This window comes from Phalacrocorax carbo, chromosome 1 (assembly GCF_963921805.1).
Source record: "Phalacrocorax carbo chromosome 1, bPhaCar2.1, whole genome shotgun sequence".
In the NCBI taxonomy this organism is placed as follows: domain Eukaryota; kingdom Metazoa; phylum Chordata; class Aves; order Suliformes; family Phalacrocoracidae; genus Phalacrocorax; species Phalacrocorax carbo.
Window position 1 is genome coordinate 197,243,078 of NC_087513.1, and position 17,037 is coordinate 197,260,114.

Here is a 17,037-nt window from a genome sequence, read left to right on the forward strand (position 1 = left end):
GGGAGATCTCTCCTCCTAGAATGCACACCTACTGGAGGTCATTTTTGACATTTATACATGGAGGTTAACACACCATGTCTATCTAATACATAATAATTGACCTGACTGAGCATCCCCTTCTTCCGTTGGTCTGTATCTTTTCCACTTCGTTTTAAAGCTACATTAATTCACCGCTGTCGTGGTTTAGTCCAAGTTGGCAACTAAACACCACGCACCCGCTTGCTCACTCCCCCCACCTCTGTGGGATGGGGGAGAGACTCGGAAGAGCAAAAGCAAGAAAACTTGTGGGTTGAGATACGAACAGTTTAATAATTAAAATAAAATAGTAATGATAATAGTAACCTTTATGATAATAAAAATAAAGATAATATAATTAAAAGGAAAAAAAAACCACAAGCAATACAACCACTCACCACCTGCTGACCAGTGCTGCTGGTCCCTGAGCCATAATCGCTGTTTCCCCCCCCCCAAGCTCCTCCTAGTTAATATACTGGACATGACCTCATATGATATGGAACATCTCTTTGGTCAGGTTGGATCTCCTCCCAGCTTCTTGTGCACCTGGCAGAGCATGGGAAGCTAGAAAAGTCCTTGACTAGTACAAGCACTACCCAGCAACAACTGAAACATTGGTGTGTTATCAACATTATTTTCCACACTAAGTCCAAAACACAGCAGTATACCAGCTATGGTGAAGAAAAGCAACTCTATCCCAGATAAAACCATGACAACTATGCATGCTCAGGAGTGGGGGCGGTAGCCCTTTCGTCCCTCAGTTGACTCAGTGGTTGCAATCTCCCCCTGCTAGAATTACTTTTCCCCCAGTTATTGTGACTCTCACTGGTTTCATTGTTTCATGGTTGTGGCATCCCTCTGTCTTCCTTGTAGGAGAATGTTTCTTTCCGTTATCAGTCCTTGAAGTTTCTCAGCTTGCGAACCTTGAATCCCTTTCACAAGTTGGCTCATTGAGTCATTTCTATTTCTCAGGGTGTGCGTTTAGGTTAAAAAGGGCTCAAGCTGCAAGTTTAACCCTTTAGTTATTTACAAGAATGGTCCTGTCAAACATGTCACCTCCCCACCACAAAGTGGCAGCTGAAACAACCCAGTGGGACTTTATGCTCTACAGCCCTTTCAGCATGACAAGGAAGGCGCAGCTGATCCTCAGAGCATGTGGAGTAAGGGAGTGTCAACAAATGGTCATCAGCAAACCACAGAGCAGTATGAAAACATGTGGGTAACGATCCTTTACGAAATGGAGGCTCCTAGCCATAAAATGGTGGGGGAACAACCATTGACACTGCCATGGTGGATGGCAGCACTGCTGTCACCCACTGCCCTGTGCTTCAGCTTGGAGAAAGAACTGGGAGTCATCTCCAATGTGGTGGTTTTGCCATCCAGTTGCACCCCCTCTTTCAGAGGTATTTTGTGTGAGTTGGCAGTGCCCCGTGCTGTGATACAGTATGGCTAGGCTGCCTTGATACCTGCTGGTGGTGGCCAAGCTGAACCTGGTGGAGCTGGATCCTACCCCAAGGTTCAGCCATCTCCTGGCCTCCTTGGTCAGCATAGGTTCTTACAGGTCAGGCAGACACCTGCCACCACAATACTGCCATCCTCAATCCTGCCACAGGTGTGGAAGACGGAAACACAAAATGTGTCCTTGTTTGTGCAACAAAACACAGTGCATCTGTGCCTCACAGGGTGCAATAGCTGACTCTGCATCAGAAAAGATCTGTCACCTTGGGTTAGATGTCTAAAGCAATATTGGACTTTGTCCTGATTGCTTCATGGTACATGTCTCCTTTTCACAGCTGTACCTGCGATGTGATCTCTGTATATAACTCAGCATTGGTTTTGGCCTTTTCTAAAGTCAAATAATGATGGAAGTTTACTTTTCTGTCTGTTTTTTAGTCTTTTGACAAGCTTCTGTATGCTTGTTTCCTACTAAGTGTCTATGTTTGAGATTATTTTCCTTATTTTAAGAATATTACCATGCATTTCTGCACATATGAGTCTGTTCAGTCCTTTTGCATGTTCAAGAAGTTTGATAGCCTGTCTATTGTATCCACATCCACCCTTTTCTGACACCTTCCCAGTTGTCCAAGGTTTAAACTGACATTACTGTTTTATAAACAATTATGACACTTAAAGAATTTCCATTATGTATCAGAAGCATCTCAGTTCAATTTTCAGAGCAGTATTATGCATATAATACATACCCATCCCCTTTCTAGCAGCTCTGAATTACTCTTTTTTTTTCCCCTGAAAACTTATATCTGAAATAATCTTTGACTTCCAGCATTGCTGCTCTATCCCAGGAGTTGAAATTGTTGCTGAGGCTTTGAGGCAGGACAGTGGACCTTGTCTGCTTGGGCTGCAGACTCCTTAGGGTTAGGTCATGCTAAGAGGATGCAGGAGGCAGGGTTCAGATGCTGTCACGTATGTACAATTATTCAGCTGATTCGTTTGTTGGAGGACTAAGAAGAGCCTACATTTTTTGTAAGATTTAAATAAGTGAAAGATTACCTGACTGGCATACACAGTTGTGACACGGACACAATGTAATATTTAACATTTCAGCCTCATTCTGCATCAGACCAAAAAGAGGAAGAGGAAAGGGAAAACAGGGACAGTTTATTCAAGTTGTGGAAAACACCATTTTAGATAAAGTCTTGCATTTTAAACTTGTATTGAAAACTTATTTACAGCAATGGAGTTTCAGTTATCAAATTAAACTTTATGGATTAAACTCTTTTGAATTATTTGTGCTAAAAATTACATATTGTCCTCTCACCTCTGGTCTTTTATCTCAGGTTAGTACCTTAAAAACTTACTTCTTTTCTCATAATAAAATGTGCTGGGCTACTGAGAAAGGATACCTTTCTAACTGTTGCAGAGAGTTGGGAAGGTTGAATTGGTTTGGAAAGTAATGGTGAATATGGGGACCTTTACAGTCCTCCAAGTGAACCAGTGAGGTAATGAAACCTGCACACCAAAGAAACAAATACATCTGAAGATAAAAAAGAGGCATAAACAGTCAGCCAAGGACTAAAATCTTACAGAATGAAAAATGGCATCAGTTGTCTCACTTTGTTGAGGAAACTACCATTTATACTTGATGAGAATCCCAGGCACTACAAAAAAAAATGTGGAAAGAAGAGAGATCAGAGATTCTTAAGTCAAAACTTGATGTTGAATATTCACTTCTTTCTTTGGGAAAAATTAACAGGGAAGGAAAACAGAGACAACATTTTGCATGCTGACAGAGTTACTTGTAACTAAATATTAAAATATTCCTGCCTCCTTTTGAATTAATAAATATTGTTCATGAAGTCCCCTTTTCTGAGGACTTTCACAGCAACTTTTTACTTATAGTGAAGTCTTATTTAATGAGTAGGTTTTAAAATAATAAAACTGCTGTAGCAACACATTTACTGAACACAGTACAGGACAATTAAAGATGCTTCACTATATGCAAATTAATATTCTACTAACTTAGCCATATCTAATAAATATAGTTTCCCTTGACCCATCAAACCATCTTTTCTTAAGCAAATTAACTCCAAGTGAATACACAGCTTAAATATATGGCTATGATTTTTTTCTCTTTATGTAAGTTAAGTTGGGCATTTCTTTTTCCTCTTAACCACTTCAATTTTCCCTTAGTCAATTCTCACAGTCTGAAAAAGACACTAATTTCTGCTGGGAATAAGAAGGAAGTACAGATATAAATTTTATAACCAAATATGAGCTTTATACAATGTATTCTAAGGAATAATACTTGCTTTCCTATTTCCTTTCGTTTCTATACCTAACTTTATCATATATGCTACCTTTAGGAGTGTGACATTTTAAAATATTTTGATAAAGTTTCAAAGATGAGTTTCAGAGAGCAGTTGTAAAAGAGCAGACACTTTCCAGAACACATTCTGCTTTCTTGGTGTGCCTTTCCTAGTAATTCTACTCAGGTCATTCTGCTAATTCATATTCTGGTTGGTTTGGGATCAGATTTGTATTTATGCATGAATACAAACTGAACAGATTTGTTTCCTGAAATCTCTGAGAGCGATTAAGGGAACATAGTTGCATATTTGCTGTCAGGTCTAAAAGCTCTTGACGCTTGATAAGAAAAGAATGAAGTTTTCCCTGATATTGCTTGGGCTGTTCAGGTCAGATACTGTAGATTAGTTGTATTGAAGAAAGTCTTTGTGAAAATCCATGGAGAGGCAGTAATTTTGCAACCACTTGAATAAAAATTGTCTCTAGGAACATTATATTTTCTAAATCCTCAGCAGCACAAAGGGGATCCTTTGAATCTTAAGCGGGAGCTGGAGGAAATTGTATGGAATGAAAATGGCTTCAAAGGAAAATAAAAAGCATGTCTAGTTTAATGCCTTTCCCACTGAATATCACAAAATAAATGACTGAGATAAATCAAGGTAAAAATCTCTATTTCACCTTCCAGTATGTTGCTAAAAGATATTTATGTTTTCATATTTTTAATAAAGAAGCTTCTTTTTTTGCCCTTTAAATGTTTGCAAAATGTAGAGTCTACCAAGGCTTTTAACTGTATGTGCCAACAGTTAATGATCACCATCTCTGTTTTATAGATCTAAATCTTTGAATTTTGCTTGTGCAGACTGTTACCTATAAACTGTTGCTGATATGAATGCAGCATTTCCATGGAGAAAGTAGAGCTTGTCCAGTTCTAGTGACTTTTTCACCAAGGAAAGCTATTCCTGTGAGCTAATGTGTTTACTTTTAGCTATAGTATTGGAGACCTGGGCTGTGATGTAGAACATCCTAGGTTCAAATCTTGTTGAAGATCCAGACAAGACATCACAGGTTCCCCATCTTATACTGCCTATTTACAGAGAAATACTCAGTTTTCAGTGATTGATTTAAATTTATGTCCTCGTTTCAACTAGAATAGAGTTAATTTTCTTCGTAGTAACTAGTATGGGGCTATGTTTTGGATTTGTGCTGGAAACAGTGGTGATAATGCAGGGATGCTTTAGTTGTTGTTAAGTAGTGCTTACACTAGTCAAGGACTTTTTCAGCTCCCCATGCTCTGCTGGCTGCACCAGGAGCTGGGAGGGGACACAGCCAGGACAGCTGACCCCAACTGACCAAAGGGATATTCCACACCATATGACATCATGCTCAGCATAGAAAGCTGAAGGATAAAGAAGAAGTAAGGGGGGGATGTTCACAGTGATGGCATTTGTCTTCCCAAGTAACCGTTACGTGTGATGGAGCCCTGCTTTCCTGGAGATGGCTGAACACCTGCCTGTCGATGGGAAGTGGTGAATGAATTCCTTGTTTTGCTTTGCTTCTGCGCGCAGCTTTTGCTTTACCTATTAAACTGTCTTTATCTCAACCCATGAGTTTGCTCACTTTTACTCTTCTGATTCACTCAGCTGTCCCACCAGGTGGGATTGAGTGAGCGGCTGTGTGGTGCTTAGATGTTGACTGGGGCTAAACCACAACAATTCATCTACTGTTTCCTCATTCCACCTGCCTGAGGTTCTTTTTGTCATTTATATATTTCTTATGCTTCTCTGTCATTGTTTTCAACATTTGCTGAAATTGCTCTATGTCCTGGGCATAATACATTTTTGCCTCTATTTTCTTTACTCTTGGGGCTTAGTGGTTGCATGTTTTTGTTGTTTGTTTGAGTTGGTGTTTTTTTTTCCTGTTAATTTGGGAGAACTGAGTTTTGCTCTATGCAGTACACAATGCTTGATACACTGTGGAATCATTCATATTTGATATCAGTATTCTTACCAGGGGTCCAAGGCATTTAATGAACAGTTATAGATTATATAACCTGCATCAGAACCTCTTCATTACCCGCCCCCCCCTTGAAAAAAAGAAAACCTGGGAAAGATGGAAAACTGAAAGTATTATACAACTCTTTAAATCATGAAAAAAACCTGTTAAAAGGCTTTTTGCAGGTCTAGCATGTCAACATGTCCCTGCCATCCTGATGTTCATCTCAAGAGTTTGACCTTAAATTGGGTTTCATTTTTTTTCATAGCTGAAAGTCCATCTGCATTCAAAAATTGTGTTTCCATTTTCAACTACTAATGATCAATAGTCTGGCTGAGCCAGTCTTTCCTGTAATTGTACCATCAAAGTTTGCAAGGTTATAATTTCCATTTTCAGGTCACCTGCTTTTATTTTGAAGATACCTGCAATTTGATTAGCTATTTCCCTTGCATCATTAACAGAACATGGTAAAGAAAGTTGCCACTGGTTAATTTTCATCTCGTCTAATCTTCTAGACTGTTTATGGTTTGCATAGTTACCCAACATGCTTTGCCAGCATACTGGGTTCCATAACTGCTTTGTGGACAAAAGAATTCAGTAACAGCTACTATTGAGTTATGGTGAAGCTTTCGTACAGCGTTTTTTGGGTGCAAGTCACACAGACTTCAGCCATCTAGCAGTACAGTGCCAGTCTAAATTAACTATGTAGGTTTCTGTGGTGGGTTGGCCCTGGCTAGCAACCTGGCTAGCAACCAAGTTTATCTATGCAAATAATGATCCGCAGGTTTCCTCAGGCAGAAGTTTCTCTGTCCCAAAGTAACCTTTGCTGACTGGTGAAGACTTTCACATCTCATAGCATAGCAAGGCCTAATTCAAGCTAGTAAGTCAGTTTTATGTTTTTCCTTTAGTTATTCCTTACCTTTCTACTGTGCCTCGTAGCAGTCCTCACTCTGCCAGGTCCCCCTAACCCCTGCTTGCTCCACTAGCTGTTCCAGCAGTTTTTGTCACTTCAGCTCTGAAGTGTGTGTGTGTAGCATGAGAAACTAAACTTCTGTTAGCTAATGAGAGACTTTTAAACAGCTTTATTGCTTTCTACACCTTTGCTTGAAGCTCTTAACTCACAAAGACTTCTGCTTCTTTCTCTAGTCTTTGTACGCAGATGTTGGGAGCACATTTACAGAGAGATAGTTCACATACATTTCTGTACACTGTTTTCATTACAAACTTTCTCCTGCTTTATGACATAGCTTCCTTTTTGGCAGAGACACCTCTAAAATGTGGCAGCATACCACAGCTAAACAACTATGTTCAGACCTATTCATTTATCTTCCCTCCTCTCTGCCAGAAGGGAGATGAGCACAACTCTCTCACAGGCTCCTCTCCTCTGTGGAGCTCTTGGAGAAGAAAGGTCATATAGGGATTTTCCCCTTCTGCTCTGTCCATCAGGATCACATAAATGTATGTGAGATGAAACCCACCTTTTAGGGTTTTTTAATTGGTCTACAATCAGTGCCTTGCTACAGAGCAAACCCATCTAGAGTGGGTGCCCGCATGTCACCACAAACTGCTCTGTGAGTCAGGAATTAGCTTCTTTCTGCTCCAGAAAGCATCAAACCGCAGAGTGCAGCCACACAGAGAGCACTTGACACCACACTCTTCTCTCCTGATGAATGCTGAATTTAACAAACAAGTGTTAAAAAATCTCCCATAGCAATTGGAAAGCCCTTGTGTACCTTTTGAAACTGATTCTGCTTTTGTTGTTTGGCAAATAGTTCTGGCTAAGGTAACAGTGCCTTGTAAGACCTGGAATCATCCAGAAACAAAAACTAAATATTAATTGGTTACAGCTGAAAGTTAAATTCACAGTGAGATAGAAAGTTGACCTTTAAGTTTTGTTACCCTCGAGTAACTCTCAGCCTTGGGAAAAAGTACCACTGTCAAAATGTTACTGTACTCTTGTACTAGAATTAGAAAGCATTTGTTCAAAATGAGTCTAAAAGTATACAGTAATCATGGAATAGTCTTATCACAGGCTGGCTGAATACAAGATCAGATACATACAACTGTGGTTTATTTTCAGGACTAGTAGGTGATCATTGTGGGGAGGCTGATAATTGCTTTAAGTGGTTGAATAGCACCCTCTGCTACTCAAATACCTTGCTTGTCTCATTAAAACTGCATCTGGAAGAATCATGATATTTACTTTTTCATTATTTAAGGAAGGTACCATTCTGACTTCTTCTTGAATTAAGTCTCTGTTATTGGTAGTGTCTCTGCCACATAAAATATATTATTCCTAAAACCAATTCCCAAAAAGTTCAAAGCACTATGTTTATGTCTCTCACGTTACTGTAACTGCAAGGCTTTATCTAATACATATATATGTTTCCACATGACACAATAAAGGTATTGATTCTAGGTGTATTCTAAACTGTCAAGTAAATAGGCTTGATCACAGCAAAGCAGAGATCCTATTGACTTAGCTGGAGAGAGACAAATAAAGCTCCTAAGCTTTACTTGGCCCAAAATAACCCTTTGAAGTCTGATTTGTTGTTAGAAGAAAAATAGCCCACAGACCCACACCAACTTTACTTTTAAATTTGTGCTCAGTGGTTTGTAGTTTTTTTTTCCAGTGATATAAACCAAGTATAAACAGGGAAAGTTATCTACAAGGACAGTGGAAAACAAGGACACCTCTTTGGTCTATCTTGCTTTGTGTCTTGCCTTGCAGTGGTAGCACCTCAGTTTCCCTGCAGTCCTATTCAATAACCGTGACTGCAGGGCAAGGGACTATTTAAAATGAGTATGAGAGGCAGAACCTGGCCAAAGGGCATAAGTCATGCACAATCAGTGTGAGCTGAGCCAGTGATAAGAAAAAAAAAAATGCTACAGCTACCGTGGCCCTTCCTCCCCACAACTTCTGATTTTTTTCACGCACGTGCTATGTACATTTTATATTTGGATGATGGCCCGTGTCTTATACATCACCCAGCACATTGGGTCTAATCTAAGGATGTGGAACTGCTTGAGTGAGTCCAGCGGAGAGCTACCAAGATGATCAGGATGATCAGGATGCTGGAGCATGTCTCTTATGAGGAAAGGCTGAGACTTGGGTTTGTTCAGCCTGGGTAAGAGAAGACTGACCAGGGATCTCATCAATACCTACAAATATCTAAAGGGAGGGTTTCAGGATGATGGGACTAGGCTCTTTTCAACAGTGCCCAAGGACAGGACACAGGGCAATGGGCACAAGTTGGAACACAGGAAGTTCCACCTCAATATGAGAAAAAACTTCTTTCCTGTGAGGGTGCCAGAGCAGTGGCACAGGCTGCCCAGGGAGGTTGTGGATTCTCCTTCCCTGGAGACATTCAAAACCCACCTGGACGCGGCCCTGTGCCCCCTGCTCAAGGTGTCCCTGCTCAAGCAGGGGGTTTGGACAAGATGATCTCCAGAGGTCCCTTCCAACCCCTACCTTTCTGTGATTCTGTTATGTACTAAGTGAGCTGGCTGCACACTGCAAGACAGGTGTTTGAAAGCTTGACAAATGTAGCCCTGCCTCACCTAAGGTAAATTTGTCACCTTTGAAATGGGACTCAATAATTTTTAGATGTAAAGGTGTGAGTCTGCAGCTTTTTAATGACCAGACACTGTTCTTGCCAGGCATTAACCCATTGACATAGCTACAGCATAAATGCTACAGAAATAACAGAAGCAGTAGATGGATACAATCATAGTTCTTATAACTGGATTTAAAATAAGTGATTTCTTTATGTAAATCTTATATCCTCTTCCTTTCTCCATGCCCTCATCCTTACAGAGAAAGTCAAGTGGATTTTTTTCAGTCAGCTCCATAGGATCAGGATGAGGTTGAAAGCATTAAAAAAAAAGGGTTGTTAGGAGGTCTCTGCACCAAAAAATTCAGATGCAGATGTGGAACTGAGAAGCATTAGAATGAAGTTTGCTTGAAGAGGTGTCTGGGATTACAGGCTCAGTGGACAAGCCCTGCTGACATGGCATTTGTGTGTGCATTGGGCAGGAGCTGGACAAGGACATGACTTGGGAGACACTTGTGTGTCAGCATTAGGGCACACATGCACAAGGAAAACTTCACATTCACTTAATAGTCTGTGACAGCTTCTTCAGAAACCCTTCAGAAATGGCATTTCCTTCATGATGCAAGGCGAGTGTCAGGCTACTGTCAACATTAACAACTAAATTGTTAGTCATTAATCCCCTGGAACAGGGGAATTATAATAGGCACAGAGCCTGGACCATCACTTGGTTGTGTTAACAGGAAGATTCTCATTCTACTTCAGTTCTTTGGGGAAAAGTGAGGAATTAAAAATGGATGTTCTGCCTTACAGAAGAGAGTAATCATGACTGTTCAGAAAGCATGGCAAGTTGCAGCAATGACTGTGCGGCAAACCCTGAGGATTCCCACTTACAGATGAATTGGAGGCTGTGAGAAGAAGCAGGTTGCCCTTCCCTGCTCCATGCAACAGCTGCCCTCTGACTGAAGGAGCAAAGACTGCCTGGAGGATGTTACTTTGCTTGTCTGCCTTTCACTGAGTGATAGGCATTGTCTCCTGATGGTATAGTGCCAGGTTTGACCTCTGAATGGGATGGATTGGATGATTTAACAGTTCTGTTTCTTTGACTCCTTGTATGAACATGCACAGTGAATACTTGAGAGGGAAAAACCCACAAGTAAATAAAGAGCAGAAACAAACGAAAACACCTAGAACCAGAAAAAAACCCCTTTGAAATAACAGTTTGGGGTTTTTTTTTCTGTCAATGTCTCAAATTGTCTTGTCATCAGATAAAGTAATAGGTCTTTGATTCCAATTTCTCTGCCTGGCATCTGTTATTTAATTTCAAATTTATTTCCTGAGCAGGAAGCTCAGGTCAACTCTGTCTGAATTGTGGATTTCTCAAAAGGTGAAAAGAGCTCCTGAGGAGGATTCTCTGCATGGGAGTAAACCTCACCACAGTTTAAACGATGTCTGTAATGCAGTGCTCGGTATTCTGTGCAGCAGTCTGGGAGGTAAAATGTAGACCTGGCTGTCCTGCAGGAGAGAAGGCAAGGTGTGCTCAGTCCTCCCCTGTACTCTCCCTACTCTGGCGGCTGATGAAGGAAGCCACCAGGGTAATGTGGGCAACCCAAGGAACTAATTTACTGTAGCACGTACTGCTCAGACCCACTGACAGGCAGAAACATTGTGAAGACTTACATTAACAGTGTACAACACAAACTGAGGGGTATGTGGCAGGACTTGCTGCAAGGATGGCACTCATACAGCAGCAATTTTCTCTGACTAATAAGGCAATAGGAAACTTCCAAATTTACATCAGGCACTCTGTGCATTAACACTATTAGGGAACATGCTGATAGAAAAAAAATTAATCTACTTCAGTTTATCTAAGATTTACTCAAATAAGTACGAAGTTGAAATAAAGATATATTTTACTGCAGTAAAACGTGGCTATTCTAAACACCTCTAAAGAGGTGCTTTCCAAACAACAGCAATTAAACCATGACTGAAACCATAGACGCCTGAATTTTAGTAACATATTGTAACTATAATTAAGTACCATTTGTACCATTTGTTTGTTTTAGTAAGAAGCTGTAAAAATCAACACACAGAGAAAGAAGTATTCAGTTATGAATATATTTGCCACACAATCCACAGGATAGGCTGAATTCCAGTTCCCAGTGTGTTCCTACAGAATACGCTGAAGTGTACTTCATGCATTAAAAATGTTTGAAGTGTGACATTCACTGGAAACGAAAGAAAGAGCCTCAGGGCAGATGAGGCACATGAGTTACTCTTACTTCCAGTGTCTATCTACTGTGTTATGACAGTTTTCTTTAAACTTGCAAGAGATTTCCAGCACTGATGATTGAAACATACTTATTCAGCGTTAGTAAACTTTCCTTGGTCCAAATGTTTGGAATCTTTTAACGGCAATCAGCAGGTGTGATGGCTACAAACATCTCTGTTCTTCAGCAGCAACATGACAGGGAAGACAAGTTTGCAGTCATGACATCCATAAATATTCAGCTGTTACAAAGTTCTCCAGAACTGTGGCCATGGATGTCATACGCCTCGCCAGCCGAAAGGGTTGGAAAACAATAGACAAAATTCCAGGTAGTAAAGTTTTGCCTATTGTTTTCCATTTGCATTTGATGCTCAGAGAAATGATATTTCCTAACCATACAAATCTTGGTGCATGTATTTATCTTGTCATTTTTTGGTTGAAGTTATTGCCCGGATTCCTTAATCTAGAAAATCTCCCAGACTTCCCAAGTGCTGCTGGTTGTAAACTTAGTTTGCCCACTCCCCTTCTACACAAAGCTCTTCCTTATCTGTTGTAATCCTTCTCTAAAACCTGAGAAAAGGTAATTTTTGGACTGGTTTGTGGGCCAGTTAGCCCATTCTGTGTAAGCTAGGGTGAGAACGGCCATATTGACATTGCCAAAAGCATCAGCCCCAGAAGCAGTCCCTGGCCCATGAACAAAATGGTGCTGAGCTGTTGGTACTGAGGACCAGCACCACCTCTAGAGTAGAAGACACACTACCCAGCACCTTGAGTGAATGCTAGCACCTACATCCACAAGCCTTTGTGCCTATTCACAGGCCTCTCTAGCACAAAACACATGATACACACACAGTGCAATGTGTGCCTGCAGTGTGCATTCAATAACTGTGCAGGCAAAGCTCCATCCTGTGGTCCCTGGTGGTTTCCCCTTACCAATGGTGATCATGGTGCCTGCTTTTGCTGGACAAAAGGTATCACATGAGGTAAAGCAGGAGGCCTCAAGGACTTTCAGTGCAGCTGTCAGTCCTGCTCCCAGTCCAAACGCTCTTTCTACTGAGACCATCTTTGGAGAACAGCAGGAATCATTCCTCAGCCTAGTCTTATTACACTTGGCATTGAACCATCCTTGTCATGGACAACAGTACTGGTTCTGCTTCTGACTGACCTCATCCAGTGTCGCAGCTAGTCTCCTCTGCTTCTTTTCAATTTTCTCAGCCTCAAAGAGTGGTAACTACAAATGTGTCTGCTGAAGAGAAATAAAGGAAGGCCTGCCAGTTATTGCCAGCTTTAGGTGGCAAACTGTTTCGTGCACTTTAGTCCATTAGTCCTCCTTACAGATGTCTGCATCACCAAACCCACTTTGCACCTGTGGGTGCATTCCTTAACAGAGTGCACCCCCGAAGTATAGCTTGCAGAGGAGCCCTGGACTGCAAAGACCACTGAATAATAATGAATGTTCCTGTTTCCTGTGACTGGAGAACCAGCCTCTAGGTCTTGGCTGGTGAACTGTGCATCCTCACAGCAGCCTGATGCTCCACAGTTCTATATGTCATGCTGTATGATTTACTATAAGATTTTAATCCCCAGGCTCTAATCCCTCTTTTTAATTTCAGTTCCATTTTTCACAGGTCCCTACAGTTTGTGGGCATTCCTGTTTGGTGTTATGAGTGGTTGAGATATAGCCTGATAAAGTAAAATTTTCAGTTTGTGGACAGGAATGCTTCTTTAAATTCCCTTTTATCGAAGGATCCACGAGCTACTTTTTTATTTTGTGTATGATTTAAACTTCACATTTCTAGAAGATTGGAGTTAGTGGAGGGAATGAGGAAGTAACTTTCACTTTTTTTGCAGAAACATTCAGTATAACTCCAGAGATGATGTGGATTTTGTGGAAATGATCAGGATCTGTTCGAGAAGATGTTGTGTTGCTAGGAGACACTGATAACAAAGTACCATGAAAAAAATCTTCTCTTTTAAAATTGCATTTGGGCTTTGAAATGAATGAATAAAAAGTAGTTTAATTAAACACAATATCAAAAATATGAAAGATGTAAGAGTATTTAATTTCGATACTAGAAAGCCAGTGTTAAGTGCAAAAATGCAGTTCCAAAAGGAATGTGCCATAAAGAGCAGAACAGGCACTGTGGATCATTAACAGCTTGATTAGAGGCACACCGATAGCCTGAGTCAAGAACATAAAGGAAACAAGAACAGAAAAAGGTTCATGCAACTGCATGACTGTTTCAGCTTGCTGGTATTAAACCAGGTTCAACAGTACACATCACAGATATCTTCCTCCAGTTAACTGATTAAGCTTACTAAAAGAATTTACTCTCTTTTTCTCTATAGAATCACAGAAAGTGCAGCCAGAAAGGACATGAAGAAACATCTAACCCATCTTGGTGCCCAAGGAGGTCAGTTAAACATCAGTCATCCCTGGGAGATATTTGATCAGGCCATTCAAAAACCTTCTATTAATAGAGACTCTTCCTCCTCAGGCAATCTTGTCCATTACTTGTCTTTCCTTGTTGTTAGGAAGCTTTTCGTAACATTTAACCTAAATCTCTCTTGTCAAAGTTTAAGCCCATTGCTCCTTGTTGTATCCTCAATTGACATAAAGAATAGTTTATTTATTTCCTATTTCCAGCAAGTGTTTACATACTTAAAGACTGTTATCATGTCTCCTCTCAGTCTTTTCTTTTCTAGACTAAATAATCCTAATTCTTGCAAGGTGCATGCATCCATCATGTTTTCAAATGCTCTGATCACTTTGGTATTTGCTCTGGAAACTCTCCAATGCAAAGGCACTTTGTGTAAAGATCAGATAACTTCCCTTGGACTTTGGAAATAAGTGAATAAGAAAGAACACAGGTTTATTAATTCATAGCCAAGGAAATGCACTCAGGAAAACAGTGCTATTTTGATAGCACAACCTTACATTTTCAGGTCAGGAGTAAGTACTCAGTCTCATCTGTGATTGCTCATCACAAAAAATAAGTGATGCCTGAAAATGGCAAACAGAAAATAAGAGATATCTAAAAATGTCAAATGGCTTCTCGCAAGCCAGAAAGTCCAGAGAAAAGCAGTCCTTTTTCTGGAAATAACTAGGCTGTAAATGGAGATAAACATCTTTCTGTTTTCCTATGTTCTCAGTTTTGCTGAGGATCTTCACCTGCACAAGTTTTAGAAATGAATTTCTATCATGGTCTTGTTGTCATGTCTGGCGAATAGTGATGTTACAGTTTTAAGATTTTAATTAAATAAGATGCAGATTTATAATAGCACAACAGAGCTTCATACATTTTGTGCTTAATGACACCACCAGATTTCAGCAGCTCTACTGATGTGATAATGTGCCTGAAAGGGCCTCTGATACGGAAGTATGATAATAGCTTAGTCCCATCTCTCTCATTTTCTTTTAAGTTTTGCCATTAAATGTGAAGTCAATTAAGAAACAGAAAAATGATGTTCAAATAAAATCAAGTGACTGAGAAAGCCACAAAATGAAATTCAGAGTTCAAGCCAAAGCACAACAGGCACCAACCAATTGTGACTGTGTACTACCAGGGTGTTTGTCCAGAGGGAAGGGTGAATTTCGTGCATGAATAGCAGCGTGTGATAGCCTTGCAAATCCATGTGTTCAATGATTCACAGTGCAGAACTGAAACTTGTATCTACTGCCACATTTCATGAATAGGGAATTAAATTTCAAGTGGCAGCCTTACCTTAGAAATTATTTCCTTATTTATGTTAGTAGCAGACTCAGGCTCTATAGTAACTAAACATATTTCACCACCCCAGTATTTTAACTTCTTTTTTATTTCCATAGTGATGGATTCATGAGGATCCAGACCCACCAGAGCCTCTGACCTATGTTTTAAATGTCTTCACTTTTATAATGGAAGATGTGGTTGAAAAAGATTAAAAATTATTCAAGATGGTCATATTTCTACCAAATCCAGTTACAAACAAAATTTGAAAAAGATTATATACTTTTGCTGCAAGTTGAAAGCCTGCACTGAAAATATTTGAAAAAAAACAGTTAAAATTTTAATTTAATTTCCTAGTAATCAATGTACTTTTCTCTATATTATCAGAAGTACCTGGCAATTATAATAGAAACCACCTAGTAGGCTATGGTGGCATGTACATTACTGGATGAAATAAAGCAGGAGAGAACTGACATGGTGTTGCAGAGCTGCTGGCTCTCTCTGTGATTGTTTTGGACCATACACACTGACTCTCCCAGACAAAAAGCCCAGGGTTTTTTTCAGGAGCTGTTTATTGAAGGAGTGTTTAATATACTATCACATGTATCTCACAGCATGGATGAAACTAAGCTAGGTTTAGCTAACTTACCTGTAAGTGTCTGTGCTGATTTTGGCTGGGATAGAGTTAATTCTCTCCACTGTAGCTGGGAAAGTGCCAATGGCACTTTGATGCTTTAGTTGCTGTTAAGCAGCGGCTCAGGGTCAATAAGTAGCACCTGTAGTGGTTGGGGACCTTTCCGGCTTCCCGCGCTCTGCCACGTGGGCAAGAGGCCGGGAGGGGCGGGGCCACAGCCAAGACAGCTGACCCCACCTGGCCAATGGGATGCTCATTCCATACCATGTGACGCCATGACGAGTACATTAATGGGGGCAGTTGGGGTGTGTGTGTCAGGGGTTGTGGCTCAGGGTCTGGTGGTGTTGGGTGGTGAGTGGCTGCATCATGTGTGGATTGTGTTGGTTGTTCATTCCCCTTCCCCTCCCCCCGCCCTGGGTTTTGCCTCTCTCATTATTTTCCTTTTCATTGCATCATTGTTGTTGTTGTTATTGTTTTATTTTAATTATTAAGCCATTCTTATCTCAACCCATGAGCTTTCTCAGTTTTACCCTTCTGATTCTCTCCCCCATCCTGCTGGTGGGGCACTGAGCAAGCGGCTGCGTGCGGCTGAGTTGTCGGCTAAACCACAGCAGTGTCCTTAGACACTGCCCCAGAAGACCTTGCAGTTTAACAAACACCCTCAGACCAACTGCTCAGACACATCTCATACACTCTTGTGTATGTTGCAAAAATACTATGTCCGAAAGGCTGTGAATAATCCTTCTCATGTGGAAGTATTACGTCTGGACAAAAAAAAAGTTAAAAATATGTTTGAGTATGAGGAGGCTGTCATCTGTGGGTCTGAAGAGACCTCAGACTTTGCAACTTCACAAGTGAGGTGCTGGCCCAGGAGCAGGGTGGATTTGGCATTGGCAGCATGCTCAGAGACAAGACCTTGACTGGTTAAGAGACTTCTGTGTCAGTCTCTAACTTAGGCTAATACCTGGCTCACACATCTGATCAGCAAGGAGGAGGAGACAGGATGTGTTGTCCCTGCTCAGCAGCAAGGTCAGATTTTTATTGCCTGGCCCAGGACAGTCTGTGTGTCAGCTCCAAAATGAGTACATGCTCTCTCTGCTCTAA

General features: G+C 40.7%; 1 long non-coding RNA gene across 2 annotated transcripts in view; it reads left to right on the forward strand.

Moving 5' to 3' along the window:
- The first annotated feature begins 6,327 nt into the window (after positions 1 to 6,327).
- The window catches only part of LOC135310467 (uncharacterized), a 33,361-nt gene continuing 22,651 nt past the window's right edge, over positions 6,328 to 17,037 (forward strand). For both annotated transcript variants that reach the window (XR_010370544.1, XR_010370548.1), the window contains exons 1-2: positions 6,328 to 6,649; positions 13,939 to 14,003. This is a non-coding gene — a long non-coding RNA (uncharacterized LOC135310467). The remainder of the gene's footprint in view (positions 6,650 to 13,938; positions 14,004 to 17,037) is intronic.